This window comes from Callospermophilus lateralis, chromosome X (assembly GCF_048772815.1).
Source record: "Callospermophilus lateralis isolate mCalLat2 chromosome X, mCalLat2.hap1, whole genome shotgun sequence".
NCBI classification, from domain to species: domain Eukaryota; kingdom Metazoa; phylum Chordata; class Mammalia; order Rodentia; family Sciuridae; genus Callospermophilus; species Callospermophilus lateralis.
Genome location: NC_135325.1, coordinates 62,162,066 through 62,179,752, shown reverse-complemented (window position 1 = coordinate 62,179,752; position 17,687 = coordinate 62,162,066).

Sequence of the window (17,687 nt, the reverse complement as noted above, 5' to 3'; positions counted from 1 at the left end):
TGCATCCTGAATTCCTACACCCATAAAAAACACCTAACAGATACAGGACCTCACTCTCTGAGTATCTATACTCAGTTCTGGGCTATAAATGAATATATATTGATAAAAGGTCCATTGCAACTAGCAGAGTGGCTCCTGTGCCCCAGCACAAGAATCATTCTTTTTTGTTGTTTTCCTAACTTAAATGTATACTTCATTCTCTTACCACTTTTTTTATCCTTTAGATTACCTGCTACTTCCTTAAATTTCCCCACATCCATCTTCTTCTTTCCATTCATCTTGGTGTGTAACATTCTTTTTCATCTTTTCTATTCTTTCTTTTTTCTTCTGTTCTTCCTTTCTCCAAATATTCTCTCCTCCCTTTCTCAGCCTCTATAAAAAGTTATAACAAGTTCACTCTATTTAACAACCAATTATTTTAATTGATTCCAGAACTTTACTACAAGTTTATATATGATTTACGGGAACTGTGGACAACACAATAAACAAGAGTTTGGCTATTCCTAAGGTTGAAATGTTGTCTCTGAAATGATTGTAGTAAATAAGATTCAGTGTCTTAACTCAAAGTGGTGCTCAGAGTGGGAAGAGCAACGTATATACACTGAGTGAATGTGTGTGTGTGTGTGTGTGTATATATATATATATATATATATATATATATATATATATATATATATATATAATATAGTATATAGTGTATGCATATACATACGCACTATATACTATATATATGTATATATAAATGTATAAGTACATATAAATATACATGTATATATGTATGTATTTGTACTAAGTGGTTTCTTGAAAACAAGTAATCATCAAAAAGAAGATGATGCAAAGATTATATCCATATATGGGTACATATACAAGCAGTATAAATAAACAAGGTAATAAATGACACCAAAGAGTTCACAATAATTCAACAATGAACCCCATTGACACCATGGTGAAGGAAATGTTGGAGAAACAATTTGCAAAGTTCATAGTCAAAAAGTTAAAATGTTCAATTACCTAAAAGGCATAAGGAAATGAGCATAGAAAGAAATTGCAGGAAATGAAAGATCATTTAAATAAAGAGATACAGTTTCTAAAAACAATCCTAGAGATGAAAGACTCAATAAATCCAAAGTTCAATGAAAACCATTACCAATATGTTAGATCATTTTGAAGATAGCTTCTCAAGTCTTGAAGACAAAATATATAACCTTCAAAATAATATTAATAGTAAAGTAAATGTTATATTATCATGACCAGAATATTTAAGAAATCTGGGATAACAGCAATATATCAAATTTAAGAATCATTGGGGTAGAAAAATACTCTGAAATAAAAATCTAAAGGAATGTATGATAAATCCAATGAAATATCATTAGAAATTTTTCCAAGTTTAGTTATAAGATAGAAATACAAATACAAGAAGTATATAGAATTCCAAATAAGAAACATAAAAAAGAAATCCTCTCTAAGACACATTATAATAAAAATGCCTAAAATAGAGAACAAGAATAGATTTTTAAAGTCACAGATAAAATTGGCAGGTCATACTCAGAGAAAAAACAATTTTGGGGGGAGGGGTGCTGGGGTTGTGGCTCAGTGGTGGAACACTAGCCTAGTATGTGTGAGGCACTGTGTTTAATCCTCAGCATCACATAAAAATAAATAAATAAATTAAATAAAGGCATTTTGTCCATCTACAAAAATTTCTTTAAGGAAAAATTTGTTTTTTTTTTAAATGATTTCTGAACACAGATCTTAAAAGCTATTAGGATTTGGAATAATGTGTTTTGGATAATGTATACAAGTCCCTGAGAGAAAAATGTGTGCCACCCAAGATGATTATATCCAGCAAAACTATCCTTTAGAATTGAAGATGAAATAAAACCCTTCCAATATAAACAGAAAGTAAAATCATTCATAAATACTAACCCTGCACTACAAAACACATTTAATGAAATATTTTATGTAGAAGAAATGAAACATAAAAATGAAATACAGTATATGGATAAAATACAGTATATGGATAATTAATTAAAAGAGTAACAAGTCTGAATTAAGTCCAATTACAAATAAAATGGCAGGGAATAAAAATCAGATATCTGTGGATAATAACATTGAATGTAACTGGTGTAAACTTTACCATTTAAAGATATAGAATGTCAAACAGGATTTAAAAACAATGCCCAAAACATATGTTCTTTACAAGAGACATTAAAAAACATCCACACACACTGAAGGATAAAGGGCAGGAAAAGATATATCGTGCAAATGTATATGAAGAGCAATTTTATTTCAGGCAATGTAGACCAAGTCCAAAGTAATCAGAAGAAACAAAGACAGTTATTACATACTGGCTAAGGAATCCTCCAAGAAGAAAATATAATGATTAACATTTATGAACCAAGCTATTATGCTTTCACACACATACAGCAAGCCCACAAAAATCAAATAAAACACAGTAAAATAATATTTGGAGATTTCAACAAACCTCTCACTCCTTTAGATAGTTAATCTAGACTCAAACTAAGGAAACACTGTGCAAAGGTAAAAAACAAATATAAATAAATATTAAATGAACCTAAGAGGCATCTATATAATAGTTTATCCATCAACAACTGAATTCACATTCTTCTCAGTGTCATATGGAACTTTCTCTGAAATGGGTACAAAGAAATCTTTACAAGTACAAAAAAACAAGAGAATTCCCTGCATTCTATCAGAGCATGATGGAAGAAAGTTAGAATTTAATAAGATAAAAAGCAGAAACCATTCTAACACTGGTGATTAAGTAATATTTTTAATGAGGAGTGAATCACAAAAGAAATTAGGGGAGAAATAAAATCTATGTTTAGAAAGAATGAGAATAGAATAAAACACATCAAAATCTCTGAGAAAAGTTGAAGGCAGTTCTAAGAGGAATGTTTACAGCACTGAATTTTTACATTAAACAAGTAGAAATACATCAAATAAATAATCTAATGTTTGCATCTCAAAATTAATAAAATTGAGAATAAAAAACAATGAAATATTTGATTCTTTGAAAAGATAAACAAGGTCAATAAACATTTAGACAAATTAACTAGAATAAAGAGAAGACCCAGTTTTATAAAATTAGAGATGAAAAAGGAGATAACACCACAAACACTATTAAAATTCAGAGGATCATTAGATACTATTTTGAAAACTAAACTCTAGTAAGTTAGGAAATCTTCATATGTGAACACATTTCTAGATTCTCATGACCTACCCAAATTGAATCATGACCGTTTGAAAAACTTCAACATAATAATATCAAGTAATAAAATTGAAGCAACTATCAAAAGTCTTCCAATAAGAACAAAGTCAAATGGTATCTCAGTGAAATTCTACCAGACATCTAAAGAAGAACTAATGCCAATCATCCTCAAATCATCCAATAAAACAAAAGGAGAGAACACTGTGAAATTCATAATATAAATCTATTACCACCATGATAACTAGAGTTATCATGCTGAAAAGCACAATAAGACACATCATGAAAAGAAAACTTGAAACCAATATCCCTCATGAACATAGATACAATTTGTTTTTACTAAAATATGGCAAACCAAAATCAAAAAGACATTAGGAAATTAGTACACCATCATCAAGTGGGTTTCATCCCTTGATGCAAGGTTGGTCCAATATGTGCAAACAATAAATGTAATTCACCATGTAAATAGAAGTTAGGACAAGAATCACGTGATTATTTCAATAGATGTTGAAAAAAAAAATCTCATAAAGGCCAGCATCCATTAATGGTTAAAACTACAGAAATTAGAGACAAACTGAAGGACAGCATCATAGTAAACAGAGAAAACTGAAGGAATTTCCTTTAAATACAGGAACATAATAACAATGTAAACTCTCACCACTCTTATTCAACATTGTCCTTGAAACTCTAGCTAAGACACTTAGGTAACAGAAAGAAATTGAGGAAATTCAAACAAGAAGATAAGAAGTCAAATTCTTTCTGCTGTTGCCATAATCTTATATTGAGAAGACTTAAAAAACTTCACTAAAAGACTTCTAGATCTGATAAACAAATTTTTAAAACTAGCAGGATACAAGATCAACCTACATATATCAATCACTTTCCTCTACTGTAATAATGAATTCACTGAAAAAAAAAAAACTAGGCAAACTATCCCATTCACAATAGCCACAAAAATACTTAAGTTAAAAACTTCTACCTTCAAAACTGTAGAACACTGAAAAAAAACTAGGCATGGTGGCACACATCTGTAATACCTGTGATTGGTGAGGCTGAGGCAGGAGGATCACAAGTTCAAAGTCAGCCTCACCAACTTAGTGAGGCCCTAAGCAACTTAGTGAGACCCTGTTTACAACAAAACATAAAATGGGCTGAGGATGTTGCTCAGTGGTTAAGCATCCCTGGGTTCAATCCCTGGGTGATAAAAAAAATACTGAAGAAAAATTTTAAGAAGTCCTTAGGAGACAAAATAACTCCTTGGTCTGTTCTTGGATAGGCAGAATTAATATTGTCAAATTGGCCATATTATGCCAAATGCTATACAAATTCCATGAAATCCCTATCAAAATACCAGTGACATTCACTGAGAAAAATAAGAGACCCGAAATAACCAAAGCAATCCTGAACAAGAAGAGTGATACAGTAGACATCACAATACCTGATCTCAAATTACACTGCCAAAGTATATAAGTGAAACAGCATGGTACTGACATCAAAAAAGACAAAAATATGACTATAATAGAATAGAAGACAGAAATCAACAAAGATACATTTGACACTCAACATATTTGCCATAAATTTACCTTGGAGAAAAGATATACTTTTTAACAAACTGTGCTGGGAAAACTGTGTATCTATATGTTGAGGAATCAAACTTGATTCCTATCTCTCCCCTTACTCAAAAGTCAACTCAAAGTGGATCAAAGACCTAGGAAACACAGCAGAAACACTATAACTGCTAAAAAGTAATATGAGATAACCACTACAACATATTGGCACCAGGCATCAGCTTCCTTATCAAGACTCATAAATGGGGGCTGGGGATGTGGCTCAAGTGGTAGCGCGCTCGCCTGGCATGCTTGCGGCCCGGGTTCGATCCTCAGCACCACATACAAACAAAGATGTTGTGTCCATCAAAAACTAAAAAATAAATATTGGAAAATTCTCTCTCTCTCTCTCTCTCTCTCTCTCTCTCTCTCTCTCACACACACACACACACACACACTCTCTTTAAAAAAAGACTCATAAATGAACAAAAATTAAAAGCAAGGATGAATAAATAGAATAACATCAAATTAAAAATCTTCTGTATGGCAAAGGAAACAAGAACATGAGAAAAGAAAGCCTACAATATGGGAGAAAAGTCTTTGCTACTTGCTCTACAGATAGGGGCTTAGTATAAAATATACTAAGAACTCAAAAAACTTAACACATAAAAATCTAATTAATAAATAGGCAAAAGATCTAAAGGAACACTTCTCAAAAGATGAGATAAAAATTCCCAATAAATATATGAAAAAATAACATCTCTAGTAATCAGGGAAATAAAAATCAAAACTACATTAAGATTTCATGACAATTATTGAAATACAATGTTAATAAATGTTGGAGAGGATGTAGGCAAAAAGGTATACTAATACACTGTGTGATTGCAAATCATTACAATCTCAATGCAAACTGCTAAGCAATAAGTGGAGAAAAAATTAGGAGTGGAATCCCCATATGACCCAGTTATCCCACACCCTCCTTAGTATTTATCCAAAATTATAAACTCAGCATTCTATTAGGATGCATCCACATCAATGTTTATAGATGCACAATTCTCAATAACCAAGCTAAGAAACCCACCTAGATGCCCTTCAACAGAAAAATGGATAAAGAAAATGTGGTATATATACACAATGGAGTATTACTGAGACTTAAAGAAGAATGACAGTATGGCATTTGCAGGTAAATAGATTAAAATGGAGATAATGCTAAGTGATAAAAGTCTTACCCAGAAAGGTCTACTCAAATGCTTTCTCTCTTATGTGGAAGCTAGACCAAAATAATGATGAAAATGTTGGGGGAATCTCATGAAAATAGAAGAGAGAGCAGTCAAGGAGATAAATGGTATGGAGTGGGGGGAGGTGGGATGGAAAAGGTAGAAACAGATGAATGAATCTAACCATTCTTAGATACGTATATGAATATACCACAATGAATTTCAAATTCATGTATATCTACAATGTACTAATATTTCTAAAATTATAAATAAATAGAAGCAAGGTCCATAGAGTAGAAGAATGGCAAAGGAGGAGGGCAGATGGGGAGGGAAAGGGGAAGTTCTAGAGACTCAATTGGAGCAATTTATATTTCATGTTTGTAAAGTTGTATCAGAATGCATCCCAATATTATGTATAGCTATAGTGAACTGACAAAAACTGCATGGTGAAAAAATATCAGAAGATATAAAAGTGATATATGAGATCCGTGATCCAACAAGAGAAATTTTCAGAACAAGGATTTTAGAGGAATGATTTAGGAAATTTGGGCTTCTTGGACTGGTTTCCATGATCATGATGATATTTTCTGATTGTTTCAGGTTACAATTAATTGACAAAGATTGAAGCTATTTACATGAATTTAATAAGTTCATTTGGGTATAGAGTTTCCAACATGATAACACAACTAACCAGACTATAAATGTGTTCACCTTCACAGAAATGGAGACTAATAAAATCAATGTTATAACACTCTCTCTTTCGTATAAATGTAATTTTCATCATATGGCCTTATTCCTATGGCTTACATCTATAAAGCCAACTTAGTTGGGAAACATTAAATCGTAGAAAGTATGTTTTTTAAAAATATTTATTTCCTATTCTATTACTGTATGGAAGAAATCAGCTTTAATAAAATTAAGCTTAATATCTGTTTTGATGTATCTTAATATCCTATTAGCTTAGTCAAAAATTATCAATGGCTTCAAATTTTATCATGGAACAAAAACATAGATCAATGCAAACTGCTAAGCAATAAGTGTGAAACAAAGTGTTCACTTGTTATGTTGGTTCTTTAGTAGGACAAGGAAAATATTTTATTTACCAGCATAAGCACAATTTTGAAAAATGAGTAAAAATATATCTGCTTTAAATGTTGGCTACATATCTACCCTTAACTGTACAAAAAATAATCTGTTATTTAAAAATTTTCTTGGGCTGGGGATGTGGCTCAAGCGGTAGCGTGCTCGCCTGGCATGCGTGCGACCCGGGTTCGATCCTCCGCACCACATACAAACAAAGATGTTGTGTCCACTGAAAAACTAAAAAATAAATATTAAAACACACTCTCTCTCTCTCTCTCTCTCTCTCTCTCTCTTTAAAAAAATTTCTAGATATTTGTAAGCAAATAAAAATAAATTACAATTTTCAAGATTTTGTGTATGACTCTCTAAAGATTCTAACTCTCCTCAAGAACTGACTTATTATAATGCAATAAAAATAAAACTAAGATAGGCTTCTACTTTGATGATATATTTTACATAGAACTCAGGAAGAAATACATTCTGAATCCATGTTAAAACTATTCTTAATTTTTTTGTTTTACATTTACTTACCAAATCCAAAATTCTTCAAATGAGTTTTTAAGTGCTTATATTTCATCCTTAGCTACAAAACAATGCAGAGTTTTCTAGAGGAGGTAATTAATATATACATATGCTTAATGTTCACCATTTAAAAAGGTCTGCTTACCAGTTGCTGAATTTCCTGTCATCACATTAAAAAACAATTCATATTTAATTATTATGTTATAATTTACTTGATATTTCATTAAGCTCTAAATTTTGCTCAGTGCATTTTTCTTGTAAGACAAAAGGTATGGTCAACCAAAACTCCAAAAAGCTCTTACACTGAAAAAGCTTAGGTTCCTTCCTTCTAATCCATTCTCAGTAAATGTTAAAAACACACTGTTAGGTGCCAGAATGTCTGCAGCTCTGAATCGAGTTACACTCAAGCATTGTAATCATTTGGTGGACGAGGGCATGGATAACAGAGACATAAACATTTTCAGCCATTACAGCAAACAATTATAGCCCTGGCACACATTAGCATTAATTTGAATTCCTCCTAATTTATTCATGAATCTCTCCCCGGTTAGATGTATGTACTCTTTCAACTATTTCCATTTGGATAAGAGCTTCTAGCTCTTTGCAACTGTCTTCCTGACTGACAGAGGCAGGTGTCATAACTTCTGCTGTACTGTATTAAACTCTGTATGTGTTTTTAGCTTTTGCATAACCCTGGATAAAAAATGAGAATTTTTCGTGGTGCTTTCCTTTTGGAAAGCTGTAACTGACAACATGATAGGCAGGTGGGAGTTTGAAAAATGGCACAAACTGGTTGAAACAAAGGCAATTCTGGTTGAGCTTGCATGTACTTTGTAATTTGAAGCAACACTAACATAAAAATGCTAACAAAAAGAGAAAGTCCAGGCAAAAAATAAGCCCTGCCTGTGATTTGCCTCAACTCTGAAAATTTTGTGAAAGAAGCAAAACTTATCTTTAATGTGACCTGAATCTTCACTATTTTTCTCCTCACAAAGAGTTCTATTTGCATTTCCTACTATCACAAATTGTTACAACTCAGTGTTCAGCGTTCACTTACTGATGTGTCCCAGAGGAAATCTATCTTATAAATTAATTCACCTAAAAGTGATGCGAACAATTTCTTCTTATGTGCTTTCACTTCTTAAAAATAAGAAGCTAATGCACTTCTCTGTGGAATAATTGACTAATAGTAGGATATCAATTTTTCTCAAGTCACATCAACCTTTAAGATAGGCAACCTTAAAATTTACTCATATATGTGCACATTTGAATGCATCACTCTACAATTGCTACAATGAATAGGTATTTTTTTTCTAAGAAATGCAAACATCATAGATATACTGTTCAGAGGAATGGACTTGACCATCCTTGACCTCTTCTTTCTGTTTATGTTACAGATGTTTCAAAAACAACCCTTATTTTGACCTCAGAGAAGAAGAGGGACAATGAGTTTCCATAAGTATATATTCACTGAATATTACACAGAATGAAAGTATCTTTCTATTGTTGTTTCTTTGTTTCATTTACTGTTTAGTTTTGTTGGTAGTGGTGTTTGAGGGGTTATTTTGTTTGTTGTGATTTTATTTATTTATTTTTTTAAATTTTACTTGGGAAGCACTAAAATATTTCTACTGCCTGCCTTTTCTATTTCAAAGTTTTAGGGAGTAATAGGACTTTCTGCTATGGAAACAGTTACAATCACTTCATCTAGAGGATAAATGATGGACATTAATTAAATGGTCCTTTATGCCATGGGGATAGCACTTAGTAGCTATTTTGCAGATTTTCATGACCAAGGCCAAGTAGAAAACTGAGGAAATTATCCTGGTCCTTCAGCCTCTAAACTCAATTACTGCTAAATGAATTATCCATGTAATGACTTCAATTCTCCCTAGTGCTATGGGTTATCATTGGGACACCTAGTCATCATTGGTAGGGCAAATCCTACCTTTTATTGAGTACTTATTAAACTGACTATGGAGGTAATTATTACTCTTTAGTCACTCATCCTGAAGTTTTCTTGCAATAGAATGATTTTGCTAATGGAGTACATAGTTTTTTTGAGATAGTATATTGTAAAGCTGGTTGAATTTTTCTAAACTAAATGATATTGTGATTTCCAGCAAAGTCCCTTACTTTTAGGTCATTGTCAGAACTCTAGAACCTTACTCTCTTACTTCAACTAAAGTTTTTATTTCTTCATGATTAGTTCTCTTTAAAAAAATACTGCCTTATCATTATAGGAAGGAGAAGAATCAAGGCAACCTGGGATCTGTGCCTGTTGTACCAGACTCCTGGTTTTAATTTTTGCTTTACTAATATGGAAAATTGAATAAGTTATTTGCCTTTACTACCTTAGTTTCCTCATCTGAGAAATGGGGGAAATAATAAAATCTACTTTATAGTATTGTGAATATTAAACTTCAGAATGTAAAGTATTGAGGATAAATTCTGGCATGTATAGAAATTGCTACATAGATTATTGCTATTAATTTAAGATGAAAAAGCATATAGAAGTTTTCTTCTAAACACCACCTGGTCAAGTGAATTTATTGGTTCCACTCCACATCAAATATATTAATTTAGAACTATTCTGTACCATCAATATTGAGAGATATGTGTTACCAATTAGAAATTCCCTTAGCGCCACATGGAAAGCAATAACCATGAAAAACAGCAGAATCTTCTCCCTTTAACTCCTTGATATCACTTCATAGGCTTGAATACTCATACCTAGGTTCAGAAGAAAGTTTCATAGTCCCATAAAAATAGAGTAAAGAAATATCTAGGCATAGATTTAGAGGTTCTATACTGTCTATCCATAGAAATACTTAGTACAGAGTGACATACACTTAACATCAAACCAGTTGTACTTGTAAGTAAAGTATGTGGTAGTATATATAGTATGAGAGACACTGAAAGCCTACAATGCTACACTACCACACATATTCCTCAACTATCCTTAAAAATAACTTTATTATTCTCTTTTTTGAAGGTTGTAGTAAAAGTTAAAAGTAAATATCTTGCAATTCTTATTGTATAAATATGAAAGACAAGCCTCAGTGTTGTTAAAGGATATAGCCCAAGTCATACACAACAATTAAATGAGACAGTTAACACTACAACCTAGAGATTTTACTTCTAGTCCTGGCTCTTCTTCACATGCCACAATTGTATCCTTGTTACTACCCATGCTTGAACTTCAAATGTAAATGAAATTCCCCAGAATTTTTTTTTCTTATTCAGGTGACATTCAAATACTTCCCTAAAATATCTTTCTAAATCTGTATGTCACAGGAAACTTTCTCTTCTTTATCCTACTAAAATTGATATACCTCTTAAATTTAGCCCATATAAACAAAAACTCACACACAAAAAAACCTACACACACCTGCACATGCCTAATATATGCCATATGCACATCCATCTGTGGACAATATACAATTTTATGTCATCACATGAATTTTTAAGCCAGTTTCACTTTTTCTCTTCACTTTGCATGACAATACAATACCATCTCCACAAGACCTTAGAAAGAAACAAATGACAAATCACTTTTTAAACTAGAGAAATGTGGCGGTTATAAACATATTTACTGGAATGAGACTGCTTTGATTAGAATTCCAACTTCATATCTTTAGTTATGTGCCCTGTATGTCAGTATGTTTTCTAAAAGGGGAACCTAAAAGTGTCTACCATAGAATTATTGGTGAGAATAACACAATATAACACTTTTTCATTACTCACATTAGTACCTGGAATCTGTGTGCTTATGTGTATATGTGTGTGTGTGTGTGTGTGTGTGTGTAGAGATAGATACATGTGTATTGCTTTATTACAGGTACTTGTGTGAGTAATGAATAATAGTTTTACCATACATGTACATATATAATTTTATGGGGTATCTATATGTAGAAGAATGAAGGTTATATTCCTATATCTTACCCTGTACAAAAATCAATTCAACGTGGATCAAAGACAAAGGAATTAGATGAGAAACACTGAGACAGTTAGAAGAAAACATAATAGCACAGATACCAACTTCATTAATAAGACTCTTTTTTTTTAAATAGAGAGTGAGAGGGGGAGAGAGAGAAAGAGAGAAAGAATTTTTTTTAATATTTATTTTTTAGTTTTCGGTGGACACAACATCTTTGTTTGTATGTGGTGCTGAGGATCGAACCCGGGCCGCACGCATGCCAGGCGAGCGTGCTACCGCTTGAGCCATATCCCCAGTCCCATTAATAAGACTCTTAAAGCTCAAGAAATAAAACCAAGAATCAGTAAATGGAATGACTTCAAATTAAAAAGCTTCAGCACAACAAAGGGAGAAAATAATAGTGTAAAGAGAATACAATATGGAAAAAAAAACTTTTCCAGGTACTCCTCTGGCAGGAGATTAACATCCATAATATGCAAAGAACTCCACTTAAAATTAGGAAAAAAAAATCGATCAATAGATGGGCAAATGCAATAAAGTCATTTCTCAAAAGAAGGAGTGCAAAAGGAAACCAAATATATAAAACAATGTACAAAATCCCTTACAATCAAGAAAATGCCAATCAAAACTACACTGAGATTTCAGCACACTCCAGTTACAATGGAAATCCTCAAGAACATAAATTACAATTAATAATGGTAAGAATGTGGGGTGAAACTACACTCATATATTACTAGTGGGACTGAAAATTAGTACAACCACTTTTGAAAGCAGTGTGGAGATTCCTCAAAAACTAGGAATTGACCCATCATTTGACCCAGTTATCCCTCTTCCTGGTACTTGTGGAACCAGCTAGGTGTCCCTCAATAGACAAATGGATCAAATAAATGTGTTGTATATAAACAATAGGGTATTACTCAGGCATAAAAAAGAAAAAAATATGTTAATTGCTGGTAAATGGATGGAATTACAGAACATAATACTAAGTGAAATAAGCCAGACTCAAGAAGACAAGGGTTAAAAGTTTTCTTTTGTATAGGAAAGGTAGAGATTAAAAGAAATTAAAAAAAAAAAACGTGGGGGAAAATCTCATGAAAATAAAAGAACAGTGGGGTAAAGAAATGAGATCAAGGAGGAGAAATTGGGGGTGGGATAGGGAAGCAACTGCAAAATGAAGTTGACCAAATTATTCTATATGTATATATACATATATCACAATGAATTCCACTTTTGTGCATAACTATAATGCACTAGTTAAAAAATAAATTAATAGAATGAAAATCACTGGAGTAGAGGTATAGGGTCAGTAAGGAGGGAAGGGGATAGCATTTGCATTGAAATGGAGCAGATTATGTTATACACATTCATGTATTATATGAATACATCAAAATGAACCCCAAATTTTGTAAAACTATAAATCAATAATGAAAATAAAATAAAATAAATTATTTAAATAAATTTGGCTCTCAGTAAAAAGCTGGGAATGTCATTTGGTAATAAACAGGCCAATTTTGTGTGGCATCCATGGAAACTATTACTGATCACATTAGTTATGTGGAGGAATATAACAGCTAAAGCAAGGGAATATCATTAGTTTGAGGGGAGGGGAGAATGATCTTAAGTCAAATTTCAAAACTAAGGAAAGAAATATGAACAGTTATTAGCTTGGGTGAGAATGGTTCACAAAGCAAAGTTTTCAGGATCTGGTAGAAACATAAATGAGTAAAGAGTGCCCATTATTATTAACTTGGTCTTAGTAAGGTAAAAGAGAAAATTCACTGCCTTGCCATTTCAGAATTTGTTCTCTTTCCTTCAAATCAATTCATTTCACCTACTCCCTAAGGTCCAAATTATTTCCTAATTTGTTAGTTTTCCTTGTTTATCTATTTGAAAGATCAATGACTCAACTGATGAATCTTTCCATCTATTGATCTAGGGCTGAGGATGTAGCTCAGGAGTAGAGTGTTTGCCAACCATGTGTGAGGCCCTGACTTTGATCCCCAGTACTGCAAATACACACACACACACACACACACACACACACACACACACACAATATGTTACAGAACATAAAATAAGTTTGAAAAATAAGAAAAACACAAGTCATATTTCACTTATTCTTTTTTTTAATATTTATTTTTTAGTTGTAGTTAGACACAATACCTTTATTTCACTCATTTATTTTTTTATGTGGTGCTGAGGATCGAACCCAGGGTCTCATGCGTGCAAGATGTTTGCTCTACCGCTGAACCACAACCAAAGCCCCTCATTTATTCTTTAAAAGTTACATTGTGAAAGTAGAAAAATATCTCCATCACACAGAAATATAATGAATGTTATGCTGTGAAGACACCTACTAATAGTAGTACTTTTCTCCTTGTCAATACTTGCTAAGCCATTGCAAAATTAGAGCAAGAAAAACTCTTGAGAAGTGGATATATTTTGTGTAAAGCATAATTAGAGCATACATTTTCATAGTATTCAATACATAAATTTCACAATATTTAATTTGAAGTTTATGGATTCCAATATGTGGAAGGATGGGTGTATGTATATGTATGTGTGTGTGTGTGTATAATTTATATATATGATCTTTATTAATCAAGAAATCAATTAAGCCCAGAACCCCAAATCTACATCATTTCAACTAAAATCTTGCTTTTTAAACTAAATAAATTATACAGCAAAATATTTTTTTTCCATTGCCTCTTGTTTCTACCTCAGTATTTTAAAATTATGTTTAATTATTCATAATAGAAAATTTTTCATTTTATTCATTTTAAAGCTGTGCTAGAGCCTAATTCATTTTAGGGAAGCCTTATAACATTTAGAACATTTCTTTGGCCTACAACCCCAGTCCAAAACTATTTTTAAATGTATAGTTAAAAACAGTAAAATCACTTTATACTGTTACATAAACCTCACCACTATATGACTCCAGATGTTTTTCATCTTGTCAAACTGAAACATTACACCCATTACTTAGCCCATGGAAATCGCCATCCCACTCTATGTCTCAAAAATGTGATTGCTCACAGTCCCTCATATAAGTGGAACAGCACAATATATAGTCTATTGTAACTGGCTTATTTCACTTAGCACAATGCTCACACATTTTTTGCTCATATATGCTCATATATTTTTTCATGTACAATATAGCAAGCATGGTCTCATGACCAAACATTCTGACACTACCAGGTGTTATGATTTCCTCCATTCTAAGTCTGAAAAATATTGTATGTATACAATACATTTCCTTTAACCATTCATCAATTTATGAACATTTGGGCTGCTTCCACTTTTGGCTACTATGAACAATTCCCCGCTGAACAAGAATGTACAAATCCCTGTTTGAGACCCTGCTTTTATTTATTTCGGGTATATCCCCTAAAGTACAGTTGTTGGATCATATGGTAATTTTGTGTTTAAAGTATGAGGAATTGCCATATTATTCTTCTTCATGACTGTACCATTTTATAATTCCAAGTATTATTATACAATATTTCAAATTCTTCAACATCCTCACCAATACTAATTACTTTCTGTTATTGTTTTTATTATATTAGACATTCTAACGTATATAAAGCATCCTCTTCTTTTCTTTGGTAGTAAGAATGCTAAATTAAAAAGTTGAGATTTGTGATTTTATTTAACCTAGTAGTGCATAAGGGTTAAGGATACACTACCTTTCACATGAAATATCCTAGCAACAGGAATTGCTGCTACCCAATGAGAGGTCTGACTGCACATCTAATAAAATATTTGCTATCTAGGAATTATTTCTTTACTAGTTACAGGAAGACAACTATTTGGGTTGCAGCATACAAAGTTTGAAAAAATTATTGTATTCTATGAAGATCATAAAATACATCAAAATCTTCTTGACATTTAATTTCTGTTCTATGTAATAGTTTAGTGAATCAATGTATTTTTAATAAGCCAATAAAACATAGCATTACTGAGTGTTGAACATGCATAGGGTACAGATCAGTAGTTTTCCAGATCTCCCACTCCAATTCTGAGAACTGCTAAGACTGAGTTGCTGTTCCACTCTGTTGTCTTTTATTCATTTTATTGTATTTTGAAATACCTATATTTTTCTGTTTTTTATGTTTGTGCTGTAGATAGCATATGAAAGAAACCATTACCAAATCCAATGCCAAGAAAAAAATGCTTTATGATTTATTTTAAGAGTTTTATAGCATTAGCTCTTACACTTGGGTTTTTATGTATTTTAAATTAACTTTCATGTATGGTATAAGATCAGGATTCAAATTCACTGTTTTGCATATAGATATCCAGCTTTCCCATATCCATTTGTTCAAAAACTGCCATATCTTGCCACATTTCTAAAAACCCAATCCTAAAAACACAGAAGAGTTCAGTTGTATATTCTGTTCCATTGCTCTGTGTATCTTCCCTTATGCCAATTTATTCCCTTTTGATTGTAATATATTTGCAATAAGTATTGAAATTTGGAAGTGTGAGTCTTCCAACATTCTCCTTTACCAAGAGGGATTTGACTGTTTGGGATGCCTTACTATTCCATATGAATTTTAGAATGAATGTTTCTACTTATTCAATGAAGAATATTGTATTTCTGCTAGTGATTGCTGCTGCAGTCTGGCTGGGCACAATTCACGAGCCACTTATCAAGCAGAAACTAACTTTATTTTTAGAACACACACACACACATGCCGCACCACAGAGCTCTTCAGGAATTCCCTCAGAGCCCAACTGCCACCACAGGCTTTCCACAAGCCTCTCAACCCCCCCCCCCCCGCCCACTCCTCCTGCTCTTGAGGCCGATTGGCTGGGTCTCGTGGATGGAGCCAAAAAAGGTCCCCTAATGAGCAGTTCCGTGGTCTGAAAGGGCGGAGAAACAGCCCAATGAGCATCACCTCAGAGGAGCCAATCAGCTGGCAGCTGGAAGTTTGCTGGGGCTGCTGTGAGCCAACCATCAGCTGGCAAATGGAAGTTTGCTGGGGCCCCTTCGGCTGTGGCTCTCAACACATTGCATTCACTCTGCTAATAACCTTGGATAGATTTGCATCTTAAATATATTGCTTTCCAATCAATTAACATAGAATGTTTATATTCATGCATTCACTTAAAATTTTTTCATCAAAAATGTGTAAATTTCTGTTTAAATTTATTTCAATTCCTTGGCTAATCTTATTCTTAATTGTTATCTTTATTTTGATGCTATGTTAAATACAACTGATTTCTTACCCTTTTTATGGTGGCTCAATATTAATGTACAAAAATGCATCTTATTTTTGACATCCTGATTTTGTTTCCTTCAAATCAGATAAATTCATTTATCTGTTGTAATATTTTTGTGGAATCTTTAGTGTTAAATCAGTGAATGGTTTATGATTTTTATCCTTTTCAATTTTTGTGAGAATTTTAACAAAATTGATGATAATTTCTTTTTAGATTTTGGCTAGAATTCACCTGTTAAGCCATTTGGTCCAGAGATTTACTTTGTTGAGAAGTTTTAATTACTCAATAATTCGATCCTTATATTACCTAAGTATCAATCAAGATTTTCAATTTCTTCATATTTCAAATATGATTTCTTGCATATTTCTAAGAAACTGCTTCAGCTTGATTATCTAGCTTCTTAGTGTATAATTTTTCACAGTACCCTCTTAAACTCCATTTTATTTTCTTTAAAATAGGCCATAATGTATCCATTTTAATTTTTGATATTAGTTATCTAGCTAAACATTTGTTAATTTTCCCTAAAAACAAAATTTTAAAATTGATTTTTAAAGTACATGACTGTTGAATGCATTACAATTACAATTCTTATTTTTCAATCTCTGTTTTATATAAAGTATGTTGACACCCAATTTGTGTTTTTATGCATGTATTTTGGACAATGATGTCCATCACATTCCACCATCCTTGCTAACCCCCTGCTCCCTCCCTTTTACTCCCATCCTTCTGCCCTATCTAGAATTCATCTATTCCTCCCATGGCCCCCCCCAACCCCACTATGGGTCAGTCTCCTTATATCAGAGGAAATATTTTTGTGTCATTGTGATTTTTTGGCATTGATATTTTTTATTTATATATAACATTGGAATGCATTACAATTCTTATTACATATATAGAGCATACTTTTTCATACCTCTGGTTGT